The sequence below is a fragment of the Coregonus lavaretus genome (genome assembly GCF_964263955.1).
Source record: "Coregonus lavaretus genome assembly, chromosome: 31".
Classification (NCBI taxonomy): Eukaryota; Metazoa; Chordata; class Actinopteri; order Salmoniformes; family Salmonidae; genus Coregonus; species Coregonus lavaretus.
The window spans coordinates 20,459,213-20,465,990 of NC_140018.1; positions in this window are offsets into that span (position 1 = coordinate 20,459,213).

The following is a 6,778-nucleotide window of genomic DNA, read 5'->3' on the forward strand; positions in this document are numbered from 1 at the left end:
GATCCTTGACTAGTCTCTCAAAGCACTTCATGATGTCAGAGGTGAGTGCTACAGGGCGATAGTCATTTAGTTCAGTTACCTTTGCTTTCATGGGTACAGGAACAATGGTGGCCCTCTTGAAGCATGTGGGAAAGGGAGAGATTGAATATGTCCATGAACACACCAGCCAGCTGGTCTGCGCATGCTCTGAGGACGCGGTTAGGGATGCCGTCTGGGCCGGCAGCCTTGCGGGGGTTAACATGCTTAAATGTCTTAATCACATTGGCCATGGAGAAAGAGAGGCCACAGTCCTTGGTAGTGGGTGTCGTCAGTGGCACTGTGTTATCCTCAAAGGGGGCGAAGAAGGTGTTTAGCTTGTCTGGAAGCAAGACGTGGCTGGTTTTGTTTTTGTAGACCCTGCCACATACGTCTTGTGTCTATAAGTTAATTATTGATTGCTAGAGCTGGAAACACATCAGATGGCTTCCACAACATGTGAACCTAACAACTAGAAATGGGCAGATGATTTAGTAAGTGGTGTCAGGTGTGGTCATGGGACGTTTCCAAGTGTCCCTAAACCTCTCCAAAGTGGCATATGTCTGTAAATTAGATAATTTCAGTGCTATTACATATTTGCAATCCCTAAATGCTATTTGTTAAGTATAAAAACACAATTTCTACCATATCAACCTCACTCAAACATAGTGGTGGTGTTATGGGGTATACGGGGTACATTCAAGTGACCTTTCAACCTCTCCAAAGTGTCCGAATGTGGTAATTGCACTGTTTTGGCATACTGGATGTGCCTAAAAGTTATTGTTCACTATAAAAATGAAATTTCTACAACACCAACCTCTCTCAAACATTGTGGTGGTGTTGGGGGACATACATGGGATATGGATGCCTACAGTGTAAACAGGCAACATATTTCTGATGCGCAAAGAATATAGTCACTCAGTGGACATTCGAGGTTGCCATTAAGTCATACATCATCAGATAACATTGGCAATAGGCTAGATTTGTTTCTACCAACCTAAGGATTAATTTGATATGGTATGAATAACGGTAGGTCACAGGCAGACAACTAAGATATCCTCATGATCTATGGAGTCCCGGCTTTCGGTGTGTATTAACGTATTCCGTGTTTATTTAGTTTATGATACACAACAATAACTGGAAAGTAGGTAGCCGCCATCTTGAAATGAGGTCATCGGCTCGGCCTGCCCTTATAAATGTGTATGCCCATATATGGTAGTATGCCATACCAATGATTTGAAGGCACAGATCAATAGCCAATATACTCAGCTTTCGGCTGACACCCTGCTTGTGCAGATAGGGGCTACCGTTCTCATACCAGACTGAATTGAATAAAAAAATATATAGGGACTTTACATTTAAGAGGTTTTAACTGAGGAGTGGCAACCGTCTGGCCACTCTACCATAAAGGCCTGATTGGTGGAGTGCTGCAGAGATAGTTGTCCTTCTGGAAGGTTTTCCCATCTCCACAGAGGAACTCTGGAGCTCTGTCAGAGTGACCATCGGGTTCTTGGTCCTTCTCCCCTGATTGATCAGTTTGGTCGGGCGGCCAGCTCTAGGAAGAGTCTTGGTGTTTACAAACTTCTTCCATTTAAGAATGATAGAGGCCACTGTGTTCTTGGGGACCTTCAACGCTGCATAAATTGTTTGGTACCCTTCCCCAGATCTGTGCCTCGACACAACCCTGTCTCGGAGCTCTACAGACAATTCCTTCGACCTCATGGCTTGGTTTTTGCTCTGACATGCTCTGTCAACTGTGTGACCTTAAATATACAGGTGTGTGCCTGTATAGAATTGACGGTGGTCGGGAGAGGTTGTGTTTTCTCTAGCGGGAGGTAAGCTTGGCTTCTTATATGGTGTTGAGTAAAGCTTAAACCATGTATTTAGATTGTAGGTAGGTATTGTAGTTAGGTATTATAGGTAGCTTACTTAGGTAGTTATTGTAGGTTATTGTAGGTTATTGTAGGTAATCATTGTAGGTAAGTATTGTATTCGGCGGACCCCGGCGAAGCACGAGGCTAGCTAACCCACTACTTGGACCAACAAAGCTAGCTAGCTAGCGGGTAGCTACTGGTAATTTTTAGCAACTGTGGTTAGTTGTTTCCAATGTTATTTCACGCTTAAGAGTACCTGTGATTGAGCCAGCTAGCTGCCTACCATTCAGCTGTGTTTCTAACCTCATTATCCGAGGCATTAACGTTAGGTGGTTGGTAGCTGCTGTACTTAATTACAGCTACTGATTGCAGTCTGCCACCCAGACAGCTAAGTTTGGCTTTATACATAGCTTGGGCTTTGTCGAGTAAGGCTTAAACTATGTATTTAGATTGTAGTTAGGTATTATAGGTAGGCATCGTGGGCTGTATATTATTAGGTATTATAGGTAGGCATCGTGGGCTGTTGTGGGTAGTTGTTGTATGTAGTTATTGTAGGTTACTTTTGTATTCGGCGGTGCCGGGTGTAGCACGAAGCTAGCTAGCTAACTCACCTCCTGAACTAGCTGGCGAGTAGCTATTAGCAACGGTAGCTACTAAATACAATATCCTTTTAGCCAGCTACATTCGTTCGCAGCGACGCCGTTTTTCAAACAAAGTCAACACAGCAGCCATTGCTAGCTAGCCAACACTACCAGCTAGCTGTACTGTAGTAGCTAAATACAATATCTTTGTGCTAGCTAGCCAACGTTTAATTATTGCTGCGTTATGAAAGAACTAGACACGGACACGAATTATCTGTTTAGTGTGTTAACACACTATTGGTAGTTTGTTGTAACCAAGTATTGGTGCTAAACTGTGTGTTATTGGATGCTAGCATGCTAGTTAGCTATGGCGTCATAGTTAGCTAGCTGAATAAAGTAAGTTGAGTCCATTCCTTGAAACATTGAACCGCTGTAGTTTACAACAATTCTAATTTCTAAAGTGGAAGTTGGGAGAGTTTTATTCGGGTGGTTCAGTGAAACAATTATAGTTTCTGAGGTGGAAGTTGGGAGAGTTATATTTTTTTGGTGAGGGAGGCCCTGCTCTCTCCTTTCCCAGATGTTTAGTTCATTTCATTCCGATCTCCTCTGCATTATTGTAGTCATCTGCTACAGCCTGTCAACTATGCCTCTGCCTATCCCTGTTCTCTCCTCTCCGCACAGGCTACACAAACGCCTCACACCGCGTGGCTGCTGCCTCTCTAACCTGGTGGTCCCTGCACGCACCACACACCTGGAGTTCCAGGTCTCAGGCAGCCTCTGGAACTGCCGTTCTGCTGCCAACAAGGCTGACTTCATCCCAGCCTATGCTACCCTCCAGTCCCTCGACTTCCTGGCGCTGACGGAAACATGGATTACCACTGAAAACACTGCTACTCCTACTGCTCTCTCCTCGTCTGACCATGTGTTCTCGCATACCCCGAGAGCATCTGGTCAGAGGGGTGGTGGCACAGGAATCCTCATCTCTCCCAAGTGGTCATTCTCAATTTTTCCCCTAACCCATCTGTCTATCTCCTCATTTGAATTCCACGCTGTCACAGTCACTAGCCCATTTAAGCTTAATATCCTTGTCATCTATCGCCCTCCAGGTTCCCTTGGAGAGTTCATCAATGAGCTTGACGCCTTGATAAGTTCCTTTCCTGAGGATGGCTCACCCTTCACAGTTTTGGGGGATTTCAACCTCCCTACGTCTACATTTGACTCATTTCTCTCTGCCTCCTTCTTTCCACTCCTCTCCTCTTTTGACCTCACCCTCTCACCGTCCCCCCCTACTCACAAGGCAGGCAATACGCTTGACTTCATCTTTACTAGATGTTGCTCTTCTACTAATCTCACTGCAACTCCCCTCCATGTCTCCGACCACTACTTTGTATCCTTTTCTCTCTCGCTCTCCTCCAACACTACTCACTCTGCCCCTACACAGATGGTAACGAGCCGCCGCAACCTTCGCTCTCTCTCTCCCACTACTCTCTCCTCTTCCATCCTATCATCTCTTCCCTCTGCTCAATCCTTCTCCCTCCAATCTCCTGATTCTGCCTCCTCAACCCTCCTCTCCTCCCTTTCTGCATCCTTTGACTCCCTGTGTCCCCTATCCTCCCGGCCGGCTCGGTCCTTCTGATAACCAGGTGGCGAATCGCATCTCTGGATGTCTGGCAGACATATCAGTATGGATGACGGATCACCACCTCAAGCTGAACCCTGGCAAGACGGAGCTGCTCTTCCTCCCGGGGAAGGACTGCCCGTTCCATGATCTCGCCATCACGGTTGACAACTCCGTTGTGTCCTCCTCCCAGAGTGCGAAGAGCCTTGGCGTGACCCTGGACAACACCCTGTCGTTCTCCGCTAACATCAAGGCGGTGACCCGATCCTGCAGGTTCATGCTCTACAACATTCGGAGAGTACGACCCTGCCTTACACAGGAAGCGGCACAGGTCCTAATCCAGGCACTTGTCATCTCCCGTCTGGATTACTGCAACTCGCTGTTGGCTGGGCTCCCTGCCTGTGCCATTAAACCCCTACAACTCATCCAGAATGCCGCAGCCCGTCTGGTGTTCAACCTTCCCAAGTTCTCTCACGTCACCCCCCTCCTCCGCACACTCCACTGGCTTCCAGTTGAAGCTCGCATCCGTTACAAGACCATGGTGCTTGCCTATGGAGCAGTGAGGGGAACGGCACCTCCGTACCTTTAGGCTCTGATCAGTCCCTACACCCAAACGAGGGCATTGCGTTCATCCACCTCTGGCCTGCTGGCTCCCCTTCCTCTGCGGAAGCATAGTTCCCGCTCAGCCCAGTCAAAACTGTTCGCTGCTCTATCACCCCACTCTATCACCCCAATGGTTGGAACAAGCTCCCTCACGACGCCAGGACAGCGGATTCACTCACCACCTTCCGGAGACATTTGAAACCCCACCTCTTTAAGGAATACCTGGGATAGGATAAAGTAATCATTCTACCCCCCCCCCCCCCTTGTAAAGTGGTTATCCCACTGGCTATAGGGTGAATGCACCAATTTGTAAGTCGCTCTGGATAAGAGCGTCTGCTAAATGACTAAAATGTAAATGTAAATGTTTCCAAATCATGTCTAATCAGTTGAATTTACTCCAATCAAGTTGTAGAAACATCTCAAGGATGATAAATGGAAACAGGATGCACCTGAGCTCAATTTTGAGTCTCATAGCAAAGGGTCTGAATACTTATGTAAATAAGGTATCAGTTTCTATTTTTAATACATTTGCAAAAAAATCTAAAAACCTGTTTTCGCTTTGTCATTATAGGGTATTGATGGGGAAAATGTTTAATTGAATCCATTTCAGAATAAGGCAGTAAAGTAACAAAATTAGGAAAAAGTCAAGGGGGTCTGAATACCTTCCGAATGCAGGCAGACAGGCATCGAGGCATTCAATTTCTTTTCGATTGAACGTTAGAATGGGCAAAATAAGTGACCTAAGCGACTTTGAGCATGGTATGATCGTTGGTGCCAGGCGCACCGGATCCAGTATCTCAGAAACGGCCGCCTTCCTGGGCTTTTCGCCCACGACAGTGTCTAGGGTTTACCGAGAATGGTGCGACAAAAAAAAAACATATAGTCAGCGGCAGTCCTGTGGGCGAAAACGGCTTGTTGATGAGAGAGGTCGAATGAGAATGGCAAGAATCATGCAAGCTAACAGGCGGGCCACAAACAGACAAATAACGGCGCAGTACAACAGTGGTGTGCAGAACGGCATTTCGGAACGCACAACTCGTCGATCCTTGTCACAGATGGGCTATTGCAGCAGATGACAACACGGAGTTCCACTCCGATCAGCTAAAAACAAGAAGCGTCTCCAGTGGGCATGCGATCACCAACACTGGACAATTGGGGACTGGAAAAGCATTGCCTGGTCCGACAAATCCCAGTTCCTGTTGCATCATGCTGATGGCAGAGTCAGGATTTGGCGTTAGCAGCATGAGTCCATGGAACCACCCTGCCTGGTACAGGCTGGTGGAGGTGGTGTACTGGTGTGGGGAATGTTTTTCTGGCACACGTTAGGTCCCTTGATACCAATTGAGCAACACACTTTTCTGTTTTGGAGGCAAAGGAGTGTCCGAGTTGGTACTAGATGGGTGCATCTAATAAACTGACCGGTACACCTAATAACCTGACCGGTACTAAATGGGTACACCTAATAAACTGACCGGTGAATGTGTCTAAGAATAACCACACAAAATGTGGTGAAGGCAGATGATTCTGAAGCTGAGAAAAATGTGTTGGAGTGTGGGAAGAGTCTGACTTTCAGGAATGGCAGTTAAAGACAGAATTTAGACTACCAAACGCCAATTTATAACCAATCACAATCTCTCCAAAGTAAGTTACTAAATATAGTCCAGTTTGTAACTCTATGAAATTGGCTTTTAAATTGTAATTAATGTAGTGACTTTGAAATCATTGATGAATGTTCATTTTAAAGTGGTAAAATTCATGAACATTTTCATAACGGTTTTATGATAAACTAAAGAACATTGAGTCTCCATTCTATCTGCTGAGAACAGATCATGCTTCACCGCTGATATGCTGTAGAGTCTATATAAGGCAGTGCTGCTAAGTCTTATACTGCTGCTGCTTTATTACCGCCGAGTCCCATCCTCTCTGGACCTTTTCCCGCCATCATCAGCTCTTAAATTACGTATAAGTCACATAGAATGGAGCCTCTATCAGACAGGGATGGATCACTGCAGAGATAACCCATGATTACACACATTAGGCTTTCATCACAGTAACTACACGCTTAACAACAGACTTTCAGTACATTC